Consider the following 21,300-nt stretch of genomic DNA (forward strand, 5'->3'; position numbering starts at 1 on the left):
TATGCATTTCATTATATGCAATGGATATTTTACATGTGGCCACATTACAATGAAAGCATGAAAATCTAGGTAATAAAAAAATCAAGATTTCTTCAAGTATTATTTTGGAGTAAAAAGGACAACTGAAATAACAGGGTGGTGATATTCTTGTATGCTTAGATGGAATCTAAGACCTAATATTCCAAAAAGTGTGCAACCTTTGCTGGTTGTATAGAGCCCTCTGTATATGATATACATATTCAGAGGGAATCTCAGATGTCTGCTATTGTACCTCAAGGTTCAAATTTATAAATTAAAGGCTTAGATAAAATGAATTCTTATTAAAAATTATATTTCTAATACCTTTAATCTTATGAACTATAGTAGGCATAGTAGATATCCTATATAATAAAGAGGTAATATGCAAATTGACTGTCACACCCTCACAAGATGGCTGCCTATGACCAGGCCAGCAGGGGCTTAGTGAGGGACAACCAAATGACTGAACAGCAGGCTGTGTGGGGTGACCAGGCTAGCAGGGGGGGCAGTAAGGGGTGACCAGGCTGGTGGGGGGGCGCAGTTAGGAGCAACCAGGCTGACATGGAGGGGGCAGTTAGGGGACCGGGCCTCTAATATATATATATTTCAAAGTCCTTTAAAGGTCATATATATACATATATATATATATATATGAGTGGCCAGATTATTATGACCGGCCAGATTATTATGACCACCCCATCAGTACTTCATTGGGCCACCTTTTGCCTTCAATACTGCAGCAATTCTTCTTGGCATTGACTCCACAAGATGTTGAAAGGTGATGCGAGGGGTCTGACACCATGCCTCATGAATAGCACTGTCCAGTTCTGTGAGATCGAATGGTTGTGGAACCAGCTGCCTGATGGCTCTTTTAACTTTGTCCCACAAATGTTCAATCGGATTGAGATCTGGTGATTGTGGGGGCCACCTAAGCAAGGTAAAGTCTCCCTCATGTTCTTGAAACCACTCCTACACAATATGAGTACCATGGCATGGCACATTGTCGTATTGGAAGAAGCCATCTCCATTGGGATACACCATCAACATGATAGGATGAACTTGATCAGCAATGATATTTAGGTATGTTGTGCTATTCAGACATTTATAATGATCTGGCCCTCTAGCAACTTCAGTGAGAAATTATAGCTAATTTGCCTACAAACATCAGGTGGTCATAATAATCTGGCCACTCAGTGTATGTATATATACTTGCTGTTAAGTGGACATTTGTATTAAAGATAAACTGAGCACATATTCCCTGAATGCCTACAATATGCTACACAGTTAAAGCATTTTTTTCTTATTTTCTCTGTATAACAGATCTGTGAGGTCTGTGTTATTCTCCCCATTTTCCAGTTGTAAACTTGAACTCACAAAGAAAGAATAGTTGACAGAAAATCTGATAGTACTTTAGCAGAGGGAGGACCTAGTGATAGAGGATTTTTGGATTTGAATACTCAGTGTTCCCCTGGGCAAGATGGTTCCCCTGATTCTTTGTCCATCGGAGTCCAAGAATGAATCCACAGACAGAGGTGGTATAGCAAAGGTGGAAATTTATTGAAGAATAAGTACAGACTCCCATGTGGGGAAGGGAAAAGAATCTTACAGCACAGATTCCCACCTGGTGAGGGGGAAAGAGTCCCACCTAGTTTCTTTTCCCCCTAGTTTATAAAGGCTGCAGTTCCTGTGTCCTGATAACCCCTCTGATTGGTCAATATTCCCTTTGTTTTGCTCACTATAGCACTACTGAGCTCAAAGGTCAAACATCACATGGGACATGTGAGTCCCTCCTCCCTCATTGTTTTCCCATTCCCTCTGGGCTTTCTACCCCCTTCTTTATTTTGTAAATATAGACCTTTTGTTACTCCCAGTTCCCTTATCTTATGTAAATGTAGCTGCTACTGCTCCCTTGTGTTATGGAAATATGCCTTCTCCCAGCTGGCTTGTCTTATGGAAATGTAACTTCTGCTCTGTAGCCCTGTGGTTTTTTTTCATGGACCCTTAATTTTTAAAATTTCCTAAACCTGCCTACATCCCCTAAAAATTCTTATTTCACTAGGGTTTAAATCTAGATATATATGCATGCAACAGAGATTAAGGCATATATTCCCTGTAGTTTCTATAATACCAACCCTTACTTCCTTCCAGATCCTAGTGCATCCACTGTATTTACTTCACAATTAGAAATTAATTCTCTCTATAGTTCTGGAATAATTTAATGTGCTTACTTTGAAATCACAGCAATAGATTAACTTATGTTCCAACTCATAGCATCTAACATAGTTCTGGGCAAAGAGCAGCCATTAAATAAACAACAGTACTTGTTTCCATTGCTATTTCAGCACAAAAGGTGGTGGCACTTCTGATTATGTTTTAATATTAACCTTTTGGGTAGTTTTAGATATAATATGCCATCTCTTTTATTTTTAATAGTTCTGAAACTTAAATTTTTAAATGTTAATTTGTCAGCCAATCCCCAATCAACAGGTATATACTGAACAGCCACAGGGTGCATTATCTGAATCCTCAACAGTAATTTCCATAAAAACGTAAGATTCTTTTAAAAATAGATGTAATTATAGTTGCTGGTGTAAACCTGCTTTTCCCCACAGATCAGCACTTTTCATATGTACTTATGGAGATGTTCATTTGAAATAACTGCATCACTTCTAAATCATGTTACCCTGATTCTCTGCTTGTCCTTGAGATTCCTTTATCATCCTCATCATTGTGTTGCATGTTCAGCCCTATTAGTTTTTAGCTTAATGCTCTGCAGTTTAGCTCGCTGATAAAAAGCTTTATTGTAGTGTTTTTAATACCTACAGCGCCTCTGTGATTTTGCACAAATTAATTGTTCTTTTGTAGCTATTTTAGCTTTTTAGTACTTTGAGGCTGTTACTAAGGAGATAGACAAGAAAGGACTGTGGTTTACAACACTACGGCTTAATTTACATAGGCACTGTGAAGTGGAATGACTGACGAGGAAATTAAATTGAGGAAGAAAGAAAAAACCCTGCACGAGTGAAAAATATTTGTATTTGACCTGAATGATCCAGCTTGAAAAACAACTTGAAATAAACTACCCAGATGATTGCTATGGTCTTCACCTAAATTTATTTGAATAAAAGCCCATATTTCTTTAAAAAGAAAAAACAAACAAGATTTATGATCTTAAGCAACATTGGGTGGGAAGTGAAAGATGGGAAGTCATTTATAATATTTGAGCATTTTTCTAAGTGATGAAAGGAAGATTCTGGCCTAGGCACCCCTCCATGTACAAGGGGAAGTAGAGAGGGGCGTCTTTTCTAGTCACCTCTTTCATTCAGTGACTCTGAGGAACACCTCCCACCCTCCCTCCTAGATTTAAGTGTCTCCGAAGCAGTCTTTTCAGATTTCACCAACTGTATATTCACATCTTTCATGTCATCATAAGGGACCATATATTCAATCATGTGGAATATTTTAATACTCTTTGCATAACATTAGTAATTATTGCAATGTATTTTTAAATTAAACAAGCAAATCATTTAGGTCATTTAACTTGGTGCGAGGGATAAAAGAATGAGTGGGAGAGGCACAACACCTTCCTTATAAGAGCTAACTACATAAATATAATATCAAAGTTTAAAGATGCAACTGTAAATTAAAATAGATAAAACTTACAGTATAAGTATTAATATCAATATAAAGTATATGTTTAAATATTATGAAAGGTTATGAATGTGCAAGTTTATAGAAGCAAGAAGTTATTGTAAGACAACTTAAAGGTTAAGGTTGTGATTTCCTATGTGATCTGGAGGCAGATGAAAGTAAAGAGGTTGCTAGACTATGGGTATGTTTCAATAATAATTATTTTCCATTTCCTTCATGTTTTGTATTTTTTTTCTAGGGATTTTTTTTGGAGGGGGGGGGAATCTTAATATCCCAAATATGGCTGGGGCCAATCAAAGTTTAATTCCTATTCAGAGTCATCATCATGAGGACTAGGGTCCTAAGCATGATTGCTTCTTAGTTATCTTTAGTTTCTAGAATCTTGTAGCACCTCTGGCACTGACTCAATCACTTCCAGAATTAGCAAAGAAGGTGAAGGATGAAATGTTGCTGGAAAAAGGAACAAAAAGTAGAATGAGAAAGAATGAAAAAAAGAGGAGAGGGAGATAGGAAAAAGAGGAGTATGAGAAGGTGGGAGGGAGGGAATGATAGATTGAAAGAGGAGAGAGAAAAACATGGAGAAAGTTTATGGAAAATATTGTCCAAGTGACAGGGTACCTTTGACATGACTACTTTGATGTGGAGGAAGCTGTGTTACCCATTTTAAACTTAAATGATATTACTGGCTCACTCTCCTATTGGCTCTTATTTCCCCAGATGTATCATTCTAAAGGACAGTGGCAGTGAAGCATAGTAACCTCCATCTTGTGTAAAAACTGCTGTTTGAAATTTTAACCCTGCTATTTTGGCTTCGGTAAACGCTTGCTTGCTTAAATAATAGAGAAAAATAGACTACTCCCATTCCAGAGAGGCCATAAACTATGCCCCAGACAGAGTTGTCAGTGCTGGGGTCAGGCCAGGCCTTGAGAAATAGTCTCATGGCCCTTCTCAGCACACAGGACTTCTTTCTCAGAAGGTTCGGAAGTCTCATTCCAAATTTGGAAGACGAAGAACTAGAAAGACTTCCTCCATATGGGGCCCAGAATTTGACAGAGATGTTCTACTCTGAGCCCACTAGTGCTAGCGTAATAAAAGACTCCAAATTAATTTGGCTTATTGATTAAGGTGTCTCATGTCAGCTCACTGATTTGCACTATAACAGCAGGAGAGCATGCTCACTGGGACAACCATGAAATTAAAAAAAGAATAGCTGCCTAAACATCAGTGACTATTAAAAACATTGATTTTAATGAGTACTTGGCTCTGAGGAGAAGGACACTCTTTGATATCATTAATGGTTATCTACTCAATTTTTCTAGATCTGGACATGGGGCAAGTCTGATAAGTATTATGCAGTAGTTTATGTAATGATTTTAAAATGGGTTTTAGGTGTGATGTGATTATGAATGTTATTTTTTCATAATCTCTCATGTTTCAAACTATAAGATCTATTTTATTCCCTGAATATACTATATAATAAAACCCTAATATACAAATTGAGCAACCGGCAGAACAATCAGTCACTATGATGTGCACTGACCACCAGGGAGTAGATGCACAATGCAGGAGCTGTTCCCTGGTGGTCAATGAGCTCCCACAGGGGGAGCGCCGCTCAGCCAGAAGCCAGGCTCATGGCTGGTGAGTGTAGCAGCGATGATGTGAGCCTCTCCTGCCTCCACTGCAGGTGGGCAGTAAGGAGTGAGGGGTACTGGACTTCCAGAGCCCTGGACTGCAAGACAGATGTCCTGAGGGGTCCCGGACTGCAAAAGGGCACAGGCTGGGCTGAGAGACCCCCCTCCCCCCAGTGCAAGAATTTCATGTACTGGGGCTCTAGTTACAATATGAAAATTCCTACATGTAGTTTTACAACTTTCAGACAGTTTTGAGTCCTCTAATATTCTGTATGCCATGATGATTATACTTTTATACCATTTTATTTCTATGAATTAATGGCAAAGATCAAATTAATAAAATAAGATTGGGGATAGGCAAATTTTTTCTGTAACAGACCAGATATTAATATTTTAATTTGCCTATCTTATGATCTCTGTCATACTATTCAACTTTGTGATTGTACCCCAAAAGTAAACAAACAGGCTTGTGTTCCATTATAAGTATTTAAAAAATAGGAGGCATTCTGAATGTAGCTCACAGGCCCTAGTTTGGAGGCATCTTTACCTACTACCTGTAAAATATTATCAAAATTTAACAATTATGTAAATGCATGTGTTAATATGCCTTGATATTACTATTGATTATTTGAGAGGTGCTAGAGTTACCATTTGGATATCAGATGATAAAAGGAAAGAAAGAAACAATAAATTTTAAAATTGAATAGTCTTGATTTGTTAAAATTGCCAAATAATTTGAAACAAGTGAAAACTAAGCAGTTTTGTTCATTAACTCAAACTGTTAGCATTCCTGACATTTTTTGCAATATTTTATGTAACAAATCTCTTTTCATTCATTAGTCTGCAGTTCTTATAAATCTCTCGTGTTTTAATACTTTTGAGGATATTATGTTGATAAAATATTTCATACTTCCTTTGAAATTAGATCAGTTTCCTGTAACAAAGATCACCCTGTGTTTGCTGTTGGCCCTTAGGTAGGCTCCCTTGTTCCCCCTCTACTCACACCTCTGCCACCTCACCACCTTTGTGACTTGTGAGAAAGATCACCCACGTGTGCACTCTGTCTCTGTGGGCTGGTAAGAATTTCAAACAGTGCAGCCCCTAGTCAATAAGAATTCCAATCCAGTTTCATTCCCTACCCACAACAAAACTCTGAAGCCACCTCCCTCTTCTAGTCCTCCTTAGACTCCTATGTGAGCTCCTCCTTCCTGGGAATCCTCAACTTGATCTGAGCACTAAAGAAACTTTATTCATATTTTCTGGTGAGTGGTCTGTATTATCTGTTTCTACATCTAAATAAATTACAGGGTGGTGACCATGCTGGCTTTTGGACTAACTTAGCAAAACAAATCCTTATATCAAAAGATATCTTGCCCTGGTGAAATGATTTTACAAATATACTTTTCATAAATATTAAAATAATATTAAAGTGATCTGCTATTTCAGTCTAATTATTCATGTCAGAGTATGAAGTGGAAATATCTAACATTGTCTTAAGTATGCATTTGTTAGGACAGTTGGGCATGAAATAATTTGCTTGGTTATTTGAAAAGTATAATGGAAATAACAAAAGAAAAATATGTTAGAATTAGGTCTACCCTGTAGATGTTGCTATAAAGTAGGTTTAGGAAAACTATAGCCTGTTGACCAAATCTGGCCCTCTGCCTGTTTTGTTGAATTTATTGGAACCCAACCATGACCATTTATCTGGGTATTTGTTTACAGCTGCTTTCACACTACAATGACAGAGTTGTGTAGGTAAGACAGACACCGTATGGAGCCCACAAAGACTAAAATATTTACTATTTGCTTCTTGACAGAAATATTCCAATTCCATGATAAAACTTTGAAAAAGAGGGATCCCAGGATGATCCCTTTTTTGGACTTGAACTTGCAATTTCAATGCACTGCCATTGCGTTCTTACTAGAATACAGCCATGACATCCCTGTATTGAAATTATCAAGAACTTATTTTTTTCTAGTTGTCTGAGTAGTTCCACTTAGTCTTCTTATTTAATTTCATATGCAGAAGTCTCTCAGGCAGGCCTTCCTTCAAGATCATACTTAAAATATCTACATACTAGAGACCTGGTGCACGAATTTGTGCATGGGTGAAGTCCAGCCGGCCCACCCCAATTGAGGTGCGGGGGAGCCGATCGAGGGTGGGGCCTGCTGGGGGGAAGGGCTGCAGGTGTTTGGCCAGCTGGCCCCGCCCCCTGGTCCAACTCCTGGTTGAACTCCTGATTGAGGGGACAATTTGCATATTAGCCTTTTATTATATAGGAATTTGCCCTACTACTTTATCACTGTGTTTGGCTTTATTTTTCTTTATAAAAATTGTCACCATGTTGTTGACACAATGTTAGATATTCAAGTCTATGTCCTATTTACCCTGAGAATGAACATATTTCCCAGTTTTTATTGCACTTACTGAATTACTGAGTCCTAGTCAATGGACTGGCTTCTTGAATCAATATTTTCTACACATTTGTTCAGATGCCCACATTTTCCCTCTCTACCAGGCAAGTGAGGAGCCCATGAGATGGGGGAACCACATAGTAAAAGAGCTTGGACTCTAAATGACTACTCAGAGCAGAGATCTCACCTTACCCTGGCTCTCACTGACCAGTATTATCGGTGATGTGATAGTAAAATAAATTATTTTGTTTCAAGCTCTGAGATGTTGATGTTGTTTATGTCAGTTGATGTTCTATCCTAATGTTTACACCTGAAATAGTATGTTTATTAATTTATTGTTTGCTCCTACAAGTAGAATTTAAGCTTCATAACACCATGATTTATTTTTGTTCACTACTAGAGCACTATCTAGTATAAAATAGGTGTTCAACATTTATTCAACTTGTTTGTAGAGTGAATGCATGAGGAAAGCTAAATATCAGAATCACTGAGGATTTGTCCCTAAAACACAAGAAAACGTGCAAAGATTTCACTGTGCTCTTTTAAAAGCATGGACATAGACAACAATGGACATAGCCTATGGACATAGACAACAATCTGGTGAAGGCCACGAGGAGGGGAGAGTGGTATCTGGGTGGAGGTGGGCAAAGAGGGGAATAATGGAGGGCATATCTAGTCATGTCAACAATAAAAATAAAATACAAAAAATTACACTTTTACTCGCTTTCAATCACTCTCATAACAAGAAAGTGGTAAACATTTACTGAGCACACACAAGGCACCCGATACTTTCTAAGATCTTTCATAAATTATCTCATTTAATCTTTATAATATAGTTGTAAGATAAGCAATCTAAGTATCTCCATTTTACAGATGAGTAAGCTGATCCAGAGAGTGGACAAGTAACTCAGTTTTAGGTCACACAGTTAATAAGTGGCCAAGCCAGGATTTTAACTTGAGCATTCTGGCTCCACTGTATTTTCAACTAATGTAGTTCAGTGATGAGAGTTCATCAAGTATGATGGGGAAAATATGGAATACTATAATGTTTATAATATACACAATCCAAAAATATAAAGGAGGTATAAAGAGGTATTCATTTTAATTTCCATTAACTTTTTTAAAAACTAAACTTACTAACTCAAACTTCTTTTCTATGTAGTAGCAATAACGTAATTTTACTAGAATGGGGAAACTATCCACACTCTGTAAACTTAATCAAAACAGGAATCTTTAAAAAAATTCGGTTTTTATTATACCCTATCCCTCTCCAAAAGGTTTCATGTAAGGTCTGAAAGGTAACTACACATGTTCACAACTTGTTTGGGGTGCCTGATTCTCACTATTTCTCCCTTCTGCTCCACTACTTCATAGTTATTGGCATATATTCTCTGAATTCCTCAGTGTCCTCATTCCTATCTTGGCAGGGGCCCATGCATATCACCCAATATCCTCCATATCCTGACAATAGAAGCCTTAAAATCAAAGATATTCTCTATGTATCTCTGTGACTTTTTTGGGAAGCACTGGAGAATGTGGAAGCACTGTCATGTAACTATGGGCCTTCGGTAAATTTAGAAGAGTTATTACATGGATAAACCATGCCAATATGATACCTAGTCAATTGTTACTGAATCATGGCAAGAAGTGAGGGAATTCTGAAAATCTGCTGCTTTCCTCAGTCCCATCTGGGAAACAAGGCTCAGATCCCAAAAATTAATTGAGGGTCTTATTCTGCTTTGGGGATTTTACCTCAATTTGGGTGAGAAATATGTTTCCAGAACTTCACGTCTGGGACCTTAATGAGACTCTGTGTCTGATTCTTGCCTCTGCTTTTGCCTTATAAATTCTGATTCCCTCTGTAGTAGGAGAAAACTTGCCTTTGGCATAGACCTTTTAAAGATCAAAATCCAACATTACTTTCTACTTTTCTCTGCATTTCTATGTAACAATAATACTTTGAGAGGAGTCAGCATAGAACATTCTCTCCTGTCATCTTCCTAATTGGGAAATGGGCCCATTAGCAGAACATTTTAAGGCAAAAGAAATTTTAATAGTTCATTGCAGCATCAAACCACAGAACAGAGAGTTGATGGCATTTATCCAACTAATATAAAAAGCTCATCCAGTAGGAGATGATTGGATTAACATTAGTCTGAATTCTGAGTACTAATATTATTTAGCTCAACTAACAAACCCAAAAAAGTTAATTTATTCTGTCATAGCAACACTTTCATTTCTTCTTTGGAACAGTGATACTTCTAATCACCTAGCACCTCTAAGAGGCAGATGCTTTATCTCCAGGAAGTGGTGAACACGGCAAGTGACACTATATCTGAACAATAACATCATTCTGTTTCATACAGTTTTTTCAGAACTCTCCTCTCAGCCTGAGTCAACTTCAGCTGATTACATGTTCAAGTCCATAAACTTTATCTCTGATATTCTGCATTTTGTTTTTATTCTTTATTCTTTTTTATTTCAGAATATTTCCTAGACACTCCTCCACTATAAAAAGCATAATGTAGTCTACATCAGTTCCGTTTGCTTTTACCCTCTGTCCAGGATGCTTGCCTGGCACTTAGTCAAATCTGCAACATGTAGTATTTTCCTATAATAAATAATATTGAAAAATATATTTTCAAAAAACAATGGTTTTCCAAACTTCCTTGAAGGTACGGAATCTCTTTATCCTCTTGATACATAAATCAGATGAAAGCAGCACTGCTGTGGTTGACACTGAAGTGCAGAGCGTTAGCCTTGTCTGCTCTGTTTCTCCTTGTGTTCCCTGCCCGGGAGCTGAGGCACTCTGAGTTGCCCAAGAGACATAGTTTACAAGCCTCTGCTCTAAGCCTACTGCTGCCTTTCTTACTAGCCTTCTGCTATGTTTCTTTCATTTCTTTTATATTATGACAAAACACAAAGCGTTTCTGATTAATTCAATGTAAAGGGACCAAGACATAAAAATGCTTACCTTTGCATTAACCAAAATGTCTATTCTTCAGTCTAAACTATCAACATCAATATATCCATGTGTATATTTATTTTAACACTATTTTGATAGGTGCAGGTAATTTTATCACTTTGAAATTTTTTTCTCAATTGGTTAGCATCTTATAATTTTTAAAATATATAATATGTCTGGGGGCAACATGTAAAGCATTTAAACCTAACTTTCTCTGCCAATATGCAGAAAAGTAATGACTTCCAAGCTTGGGAAAAATTATTGCCTAAAGAGTCATTAGTGATTTTTACCTGAAATGATGAGAAAGAGATTTCTGGAATCTTCATTCCATTACAGTTCAGAAAAGCAAGCATGATGCTTTACACAGCCCAATAGTAGATACCATGGTTACAGAGTTAATGTTCTCATAATATTTTACCATTCATCAGTGCTCTGTTTACATTGCTTAATTCTACCTTCAACCTTGCACACACACACACTCACACACACATACACACACACACACACACACACACACACACACACACACACACACACATTGATATTCCATTCTGAAGGATAATAAAATTGAAGTCCAGAGAATTTAAGTGACATGCTTAAAACCATTCACCTGCTAACAGATAACACCTTGCTTACCTGAATCTGGTATCATTGCTCTTTCTCCTTAGCGCATCCTGCCAATTAAGTTTTATGCATTCAGCTAAATATAGGTTAGCTTCCAAGGCCAAAAATGAGGAGGTTATTATGTATAATATCCAATAGTCCATGTGAAGAAAAATGTTTCATTAATTTGTTAAAAATAAGACTAGCTGATTGAGACTGAGAAATATGAGCATAAGGATAGAAAGTTGACTTCATCAATGATATATAACCATTATAGTAGAGAAATTTTATTTGAACAAATGCTTTTACCAGAGCTTTGTACAAAAAGCTGTATATATGTTCAGTGTTTTAACTTTTTTTATTTAAAGGAACAATAAAGTATTTTTGCCATTAATTTTATTTCATCAACATTTATTTCTATGCTACTCTAAGCCAAGTACTGAGATAAAGGCTTTGTATTAAAGATTAATAAAACAGAGCCCTTTGTGGAAGACATTGCCAGCAGTCCATCAAATCTGTAATTCTCTTTTTTCTCTTAACTCCAGAGCAAGGTATGTCTGAATTTCTTGCCTATAGGTGTGTCCATGTGGCTAAGTTTTCCACAGTGGAATGTGAGTGGAAATGGTTTGACTAACCATTTTTGTGCATGACTAAGGCCAGTCCAGGATGTAAGAATTTCAGTGCTAAAATCAGAAAAGTCCCTGGAAAACCAAGCTAAGTTAGTTGGCCTAAAAAGAAATGATGTTCCAGGGTTTCAGACCTGGTCTCTAAGAAGCTCCCATATACATTTTTCCATGCTCTTTTCTCACAGATTGATATAGTGACAACTATGGAGACCTGAACAACTCAAAGTCTATTTCTTGGACTTTGTGACCACATGGAGCAAATCAGCCACAGATGAGGAGGCTCAGATCTGGAGTCCCCCACTTTAAACTGTTATAAATGACTAGAGGCCCAGTGCATGGATTCGTGCACCAGTGGGGTCCCTCGGCCTGGCCTGCACCCTCTTGCAATCTGGGACCCCTTGGGGGATGTCAGATTGCTAGTTTCAGCCCCATCCCCGCAGGCCAGGCCAAGGGATGCCACCAGTGCACAAATCCATACACCGGGCCTCTAGTATATATGTAAGATCTTTGCTTAATCTCTTCCTGCCCTCCCCCCTCCCCCCTTCCCTCTAAGATTCATCAGTCTGTTCCATGTTTCCATGCCTGTGCATTGAGTGTCTGCTCCCTGGTGGTCATTGCATGTCATAGCTACCGGTCGAACAGTTGAATGGTCAAATGGTCACTTAGGCTTTTATATATATAGATGACAATAAATTGAATTTCGATAAAGCCACTGACTTTTGTGTAAATTTTTAAACCTTATCTTATCTTTTCAAAGTAAATTGAACTCTCTGATTTTATATTACTTACTAGAAGCCCAGTGCACTAATTCGTGCACAGGTGAGGTCTAGCTGCCTGGCCCCAATCAGGGTGGGGGGGTCTGATCGGGGGTGGGGCAGGCAGGGGGGAGTGGCCACAGGTGGTTGGCTGGCCAGCTCCGCCCCTGATCAGGCAGGTTGGCCACCACAGTGCACATCATATCCACTGGTCGTTCTGGTCATTCTGGTCATTCTGGTCCTTGTGCCGTTTAGTCTCTTGGCTTTTATATATATAGACTAGAGGCCCGGTGCACAAAAATTTGTGTACTCAGGGGGGTGGGGAGGGGGGGTACCCCAGCCCGGCCTGTGCCCTCGCGCAGTCTGGGACCCCTCGGGAGATAACGACCTGCTGGCTTAGGCCTGCTCCCGGGTGGCAGAGGGCAGGCCCAATCCCTAAGTGCAGCCCCTGGTCAGGCTCAGAGCAGGGCCGATTGGGGAGTTGGGGCACCGCCCCTCACACCCCCTTCAGGGTGGGGGTCCCCACTGGGGTGCCTGGCCAGCCTGGATGAGGGGATGATGGCTGTTTGCAGCTGGTCACACCCCCTTCAGGGTGGGGGTCCCCACTGGGGTGCCTGGCCAGCCTGGATGAGGGGATGATGGCTGTTTGCAGCTGGTCACACCCCCTTCAGGGTGGGGGTCCCCACTGGGGTGCCTGGCCAGCCTGGATGAGGGGATGATGGCTGTTTGCAGCTGGTCACACCCCCTTCAGGGTGGGGGTCCCCACTGGGGTGCCTGGCCAGCCTGGATGAGGGGATGATGGCTGTTTGCAGCTGGTCACACCCCCTTCAGGGTGGGGGTCCCCACTGGGGTGCCTGGCCAGCCTGGATGAGGGGATGATGGCTGTTTGCAGCTGGTCACACCCCCTTCAGGGTGGGGGTCCCCACTGGGGTGCCTGGCCAGCCTGGATGAGGGGATGATGGCTGTTTGCAGCTGGTCACACCCCCTTCAGGGTGGGGGTCCCCACTGGGGTGCCTGGCCAGCCTGGATGAGGGGATGATGGCTGTTTGCAGCTGGTCACACCCCCTTCAGGGTGGGGGTCCCCACTGGGGTGCCTGGCCAGCCTGGATGAGGGGATGATGGCTGTTTGCAGCTGGTCACACCCCCTTCAGGGTGGGGGTCCCCACTGGGGTGCCTGGCCAGCCTGGATGAGGGGATGATGGCTGTTTGCAGCTGGTCACACCCCCTTCAGGGTGGGGGTCCCCACTGGGGTGCCTGGCCAGCCTGGATGAGGGGATGATGGCTGTTTGCAGCTGGTCACACCCCCTTCAGGGTGGGGGTCCCCACTGGGGTGCCTGGCCAGTCTGGGTGAGGGGCTGAGGGCTGCTTTCAGGCTGGCGGTTGTTGACTGAAGCTCCCAACCGCTCCTTTTTTTTCTCTTTTTTTATTTTATTCTGGGCCAGCTTTAGCTCTGGCTCTAGCTCTGAGGCTTCGTATCTGGTTTGTTTGCCGTTCTATAATCGAAACAATGTATAACTTCAGCTCTGAGATCCCGGCAGGCTGAAAGCTGGTTTCTAGGGTTTTGTTTAGCTTCTTATTTGCAACATAGTACATAGTTGCTTAGAGTTGCAACTCAGTGGCCGGCAAGTCAGGCGGGGAATGTTGGAGTCTGCAGTCACTGAAGCAAGGAAGCCTCATGTTCGCTTCCAGCTGCCTGGCTGCCGGCCGCCATCTTGGCTGACAGTTAATTTGCATAAGGATATGCTGATTAGCCAATGGGAAGGGTAGCGGTTGTACGCCAATTACCATGTTTCTCTTTTATTAGTGTAGATAGTCATACTATAAAAATCAAAATACCAATAAAAAGGAGAGTAGTGTATTATAAAAGGAGAATTAGAAGAGTAACAAGTTCAACTTTGAATTTAGTAATATATAAAATTGAAATGTAATGGTATTTTTTCATAATATATTCAAACATGTTCTTAAAAAGACATTTCTAGAGACACATGATTACTTAGAAAACAGATGATGAATAGAGCTAATGACAATTCCTTGACCCATTATATCAGTGAGATTATCACAAAAAAGTACAATTTTTGTCTTGATAATTTTAAATGAGTGATAAAGAATAGAAGTTGAGGATTTATAATCCCCTTCTATAATGAAGTTATGTTGTTTAATTCTTAAACCACTGTTAAAATAATAAAGAAAATGTTTTGATTTAAACAAAGACTCATTTTACCAAACTCCTTTTCATTTTGATCTAGGATTCTTTTATTGGCAGCATAAATAAATGGAGATGTCTATTCTTTTAAAAAAAGCATTAATCTTGCATATTTGTTTTCAACACACTAGGCAATTATTTTGTGAGTGCAATTCATTTTTTCTAATGCTACCCATCCCCTTCACAGTAAGAATATATAATCCTCATATTAGTTGTCTCATTAAGCAAAAGTTGTGTCTGGATATGCTGGATATCAGGATATGCTTCTTATTATTACAAAGTTTGGAAAATTTCAATTCTTCCAATACTTTTTACAACTGTGGGAATTTTATTTTATTTATTTTATTTTCACATGATATGGGTATTGTCACTGAAATATTGGATTTCCCTTTTATAGATAGGTTAAGCCCTACACATTTTTATTAAAGAAGGAACCTTCAGGGACCTATCACAAAAGAATGATTAAAAGTGACCTAAGTATAAGACTTCATGGAGTTCTGATGATTCAAAAGTTTTATTTATTAAGAATCAATCCACCATTACTTCAGATAGTCATTTTAGAACATTTTTGGTCAAAATTCAACAAATAAAGTAAATATCTCTTAAACAATATACAATTAATGGTTGACTTCCTCTATTAAACTCTAGATATTTATGCTCTCACATAATGAGTAACTTTGGACTATGGAAATATTTATATATGTTTTCTTAGAATGCTAAATGTATTAGAGATTCATCTAAAAACAAAGCAAACAAATTATGTATAGATAATTTTTGAACAATCAAATAGCCACTGATATACTTTCCTTATCATCAACACTCTAAATAGAATACTTCAATGAATATCAACTTTATAAAATGTTTGCTCATCAAACATAATTTTACTCAGGGTATATTTATAAAAATTGTACAAGCATGACTCCAGGTAGTGCATGAGAGTTAAGCCAGGTTTTTATGTGTATGACTCATGTGCCTGGTGTATTTTATATGAAATTATTATGTCCATGTACATGCTGCACAGTGTATCAGGATATAAATAATTCACTAAAATGTTTTGAACAGTTTTCAAGTTGTAGGAATTATTTAAGAAGCAGAGGCTAAAAATAAGGACAGTGCATCAAGGTATGTGAAAGCTTAAAATTTGAAAATAATAACACTGATAACCTAAAAATTAAAACCTATGTTATCATTTAAAATGCAAAATTCATACATTGCAATCACAAGTTCAATATAAGAAAAACAATCGTCTATACGTATCAAGAGATTAAAGCCTAATAAGTTTGGGGTTGATGAAAACAGTTTATTATAATCTGTCTGGATCCATAATATGTGTTTACCAAAATAAGGTAAATCTTAGCAATAGAAAATATAAAAGTAGAAATTTTAATTTTATATCAAATACCAATTTCTCACTCTCTGTATAAACAAACTGTGATGAGAATGTAAATTTCACAAAGATTAACTAGAAATAAAACACTCCTAGCTAGCAAAAACCAATTAGCACATACTTGAAAAAGAGTATTACATATTTGCTAAGAGATTATAGATATTTTGGTAGACTTTATTAATTTAATTAAAACTATTGTACAGATAGAGAGAATAATAAATTAGTAATTTGAGAAATTATGATTTTATTATTGATCCTGCTGGAAAATAGACTTTATACATTTCATTTTCCTTTTGCTTATTTAATTCTCTTATCAAAGTCAACCAACATATAAGTAAAAAGATCTCTCTACAACATGAAAAGTTAAATGATCTCTGAGACAACTGTTGAAAAAAATATTTTGCATATTCACATTATAGTATGACTGATCACAATAATTAATTTTGTTGATATAATCTGGGGTTCAATATCACTCATTTAAATCTCATTGTAATCTCTAACAAATATATACCATTGGTTTTAGCAACATGGACTCTAACTAGGTTGATTCTCCATAAGTTAAAATACAACTAAATTACAGATAACTCTACAAATACATATGATAATGAATATCAATATTAAAACATCATAATAATATAAAGTCATATTTTGTGGAAAGAAAAACTGTGAAATGAAGCTTCTTTTATTATGAAGAGGTGTGTCTGTAAATTAACTGGTTCAATTATATGTAAGCTTAATATAGCTGGTTTTTACTGTTGAGGTGTGAAATATTAGCATAACTTGTTAGTAATGTGTATTTACACATTTTATTAACATCAAGTTATATTTTGCTTCAAGAAAAGTGCCTTTAAAAATAAAACATCAACATAAATATTGCAAGAGAGGAAAAGTGTAGGCATTTTGTGAGAAAATTTATAGGTAGTCAAGCTGAAATATAAAGAATTATATTCTTCCTAGAAAGCAATGTGTTTTCCTGAATTAATCTGGAATATTTCCTTAATTTTCCTCTGATTTTGTAGAAATAAATATAAAATTTTTGTGAGCCATTTCTGCACATAAATTAATGTGAAAGAAAAAACACCTGACCTTTAAAATTTAGGATAGCTCTGTAATTAAGAGTGTATTTAAATATTTTAACTTTTGAAATATGTTTGGGCAAAAAGAATTATTTTTATTGAAACACATTTTTTAAATCAAAATAGCCAATAAAAATGTGACAGCCCGAAAATATTTGGACATTATGTTTTTGGATAGTAAGTGATTATGATTGTTAAATTATTATTTTTAGGTGACAGATGCATTTCAATCTGGCTCACATTGTTATTAATCATTTTCTAAAAATGTATTATATTTTATATTACCACAATTTCTCCACCTAGGTTAAGTCTGTATTTAACACAACAAAACACTTTTCCTGAATCCAAACCAGGTTCCAGGTACTATGCTATGGACTGGAGAATGAGGTGTGGGTGTATGTGGGGAGAAGGAGGAAAGAAGAACAGTTACTTAGAAACAAAGTTTTCTCAGCAGAAATTTTACTTATTGTTTATGTAGCATGTACTTAGTAATCATTATTTTACCCATATTTTTACTTCATTTTTGTTAATCCTCACCTGAGATTATTTTTTCCATTGATTTTTTTTAAGAGAGAGTAGAAGGGAGGGTGATAGGGAGGGATGGAAGGAGGGAGAGAGAGAGAGAGAGAGGAAGAGAGAGAGAGAAATTGATGTGTGTTAAGGTTTAGCTGGTGACATGGGCTGTGAAAGAATTCACAACTAAGAGAAGAGATGCAGAGAGAAAATTTATTTTATTTTCCAAGGGAGGAAAGGGCTGGTGTATTGCTAGTCAATACAGGGAAGTGAAGAGAAAGTGGCTTGCTTTTTTTTTTTTTTAATCCTCACCCCAGGATATTTTTTCATTGATTTTTAGAGAGATAGTGGAAGGAAGGGAGAAGGAGGAGAGGGAGAAAGAGAAAGAAACATTGATACATGTGTGTGAGAGAGACATATTGACTGGTTGCTTCCTGCACGTGCCCCAACTGGGGGTCTGGGATAGAATCTGCAACCAAGGTGTGTCCCCTTGAATGGGAATCGAACTCACAACCATTGGGTCCAGGGCTGATGCTCTAACCACTGAGAAACATCGGCCAGGGTTGGCTTGCACTTGCTGTAAAGGGCAAGCATTTGCTGTTTCTGAGTGAAGATGAAGGGAGAGGGATTGTGTGGAAGGTGACCAGATGTGTATTGGGGAGAGGGGGAGAGAGTTGTCTTGAAAAGTTACAGTTTGTTTTTTGTTTTTTTCCAGGAGACATTCCAGCAGATGTCCTAAGGAGGTGTCTTATCAGTATTTTTCCCAAGCCTGTAAAACAATCTTAGAACAAAAGTTATAAAAGGTTCAAAAGGGAGATCTGTTTGAAGGAGAGAGAGAAGAAGGGAAGGGGATGAGGAGGAGCAAATTATCATGAAGTTGTTCAAACAGCAGGGAGGAGGGTGGTGGAAGAATGTAGCCTTGAGAGTAGCTTATCTTGTCCCACAATTTGAACAGAGGAGCCAACAATTAATCTTGTGTTTAATTACTAGGTACTTATCAAAAATTGTTGAAGGCCACAGGAAAAAAAAAAAGAATGAGTGGTCTTTTTCTATCCTTACAATATGAGATGGACACATAATCTGATTGCTTCCCACACATGCTGACAAGGCCTGGGATCAATGCTGCAACCCAGGTACATGCCCTTGCAGGGGAATAGAACCTGCAAACCCTTCCATGTGCAGGCCAATGCTCTAACCACTTAGCAACACCAACCAGGGCATTTTATCATTATTTTTAAAGAGTGGATGAATAACATTATTTGAAGGCAAGCTTATTTTATCACGAAATGATTTCTTTAGGACAATTTTATAGTAGTATTTACCAAATTATGTATGTTGTAATAGAATAATTCCATTTCTTCTGCCAGTAAAACTTTAATGCTTAGAATAAGGGCATACTCTGTTCTCATGAGCACCAGCTAAAGTGATGAATGAACAGGTCTCTGAAGGAGTTACCTTCTTGCAAGTCATGCTTTATTAAACACTGCAACAAATTCCAGCAGTTTGTGTTTAGAATGTGCATTTGTTTCTTTATGGTGAAATAGCTCTTCTGCCATAATAACAGCAGTATGCACTTATTCATGCCCCTTTGGAAGGCAAAGAAGCTGTGCCTATGAGGGCTAGACATGCAGGAAAGGTATGTTTTCATGCAGGGTATAAGAGAATGGAATTGACAAATGTTTAGCTCTACAGCACAGACCAGAGGGCAGGGAAGATTCACAGACCCTTGATGATATACTGCCTGAGAGGTAATGTGCTACATCCAGATTCAAATGCCATCTCTACTGTTTACTACCAGTATGACTCTAGACAACTTTCTTAGTCTCTTTTTACATCTGTTTTCTTCTCTACAAAATTATGAAAGTATTTCACTGGTATGAGTATTGAACAAGTCAACCCACTTAAAGTACAAGAAAGTATACCTGGCACACATTAAGCACTCAATAAATATTAGCTCTATTTTATGACTGGTCTTGGTCAAAATATTTCTTGAGATTTCTTTCAATTCATGATCAATTTTTATGTGAGACTGAGAAATTAATAAAATATCTAGACACTACATTTTGTCTAAGGGAGTGGCCAACAGACAAGGAATATTTGTTGAAGTTTGTCTTCTTAGTTTTACACTTAGTTTTGACTTGAAAGCTGATGAGACGACTTCCTGCCAAGATGGTGGCATAGGGAAACAAGGTGCACACCTCCTCCCATAATCACATGAAAATTACAACTAAACTACAGAATAACCATCATTCAGAACCGTCCGAAATCTAGCTGAATGGAAGTCTTACAACTAGGAAATTAAAGAAGAAGCCACATCAAATGAGACTGGTCAGAGGATCAGAGGCTTGGAACTGGCAGATAAAAATCAGCAGTGATACTTCATTTGTGGAGGTTCGCCCCTGAGGAATGAGGGGTCCCAGTGCCACACCAGGCCCCCCAGGGGACCAGGGTTACAGTCCCAGGAAGATAATCTCCTTAACTTCTAGCTATAAAAATCAGCAGGAATTGAGGCTGAGGGAGACTGAGGCTACTGGAATCCCAGGCACCTCCACAAGTGACACACTCAAGGGTGGACTCAGCACATATCGGGGCCCTGCTGAAGTAATTCCTGCACTTTGTGATGTGTCCCTGCACAGCCAAGGTGGTTAAAGATCAGTGGTCACAGCCAGTCCGTACAGCTGATCGGCTGGGATAAATCTCTCCCATTGATGTGCCAATGACAATCAAGACTCAACTACAACAGAAAGGTATAGAGCCCACATGGGATGTGCCCAGCTGCGGTGATTGGGAAAGCTGTGCCACTGGACCCTACAGGATACCTACTACATTAGACCATGCTATCAAGCCTGGGGAGCTGTAGCCGCTCCACCTAATACATAGTAACAGGCACAGGGAGGCTTCTAAATTGAGGAGGCAATTAAACATAGCCCAAATGAAACAACAGAACAAAACTCCAGAAAAAGAACTAAACAAAATGGATATAAGCAATCTACTAGATGACAAGTTCAAAACACTGGTTATAAGGATGCTCAAGGAACTTAGCAAGGACCTCTACCTACAGCATAAAAAAGAACCAGCTGTAAATGAAGGCTAAACTAACTGGGGAAAAAAATTATACGGAATCAACAATAGTGTAGATGAAGCTGAGAAGTCAGCAATTTGGAATATAAGGAGGCAAAGAAAAAAATATCAGAACACCCAATCAGAACAGCAAAAAGAAAAAAATAATCCAAAACAAACAAACAAAAATGAGGCTAATGTAGGAGCCTCTGGGACAACTTCAAGCATAGCAACATTCACATCATAGGTGTGCCAGAAAAGAAAGAGCAAGAAATAAAACATTTATTTGAAAAAATAATGACAGAAAACTTCCTTAACTTGGTGAGGGAAATAAGCATACAAATCCAGAAAGTGCAGAATCCCAAACAAGATGAACCCAAAGAGGGCCACAGCA

Source organism: Myotis brandtii, unplaced genomic scaffold, assembly GCF_000412655.1.
Source record: "Myotis brandtii unplaced genomic scaffold, ASM41265v1 scaffold159, whole genome shotgun sequence".
Taxonomy (NCBI): Eukaryota; Metazoa; Chordata; class Mammalia; order Chiroptera; family Vespertilionidae; genus Myotis; species Myotis brandtii.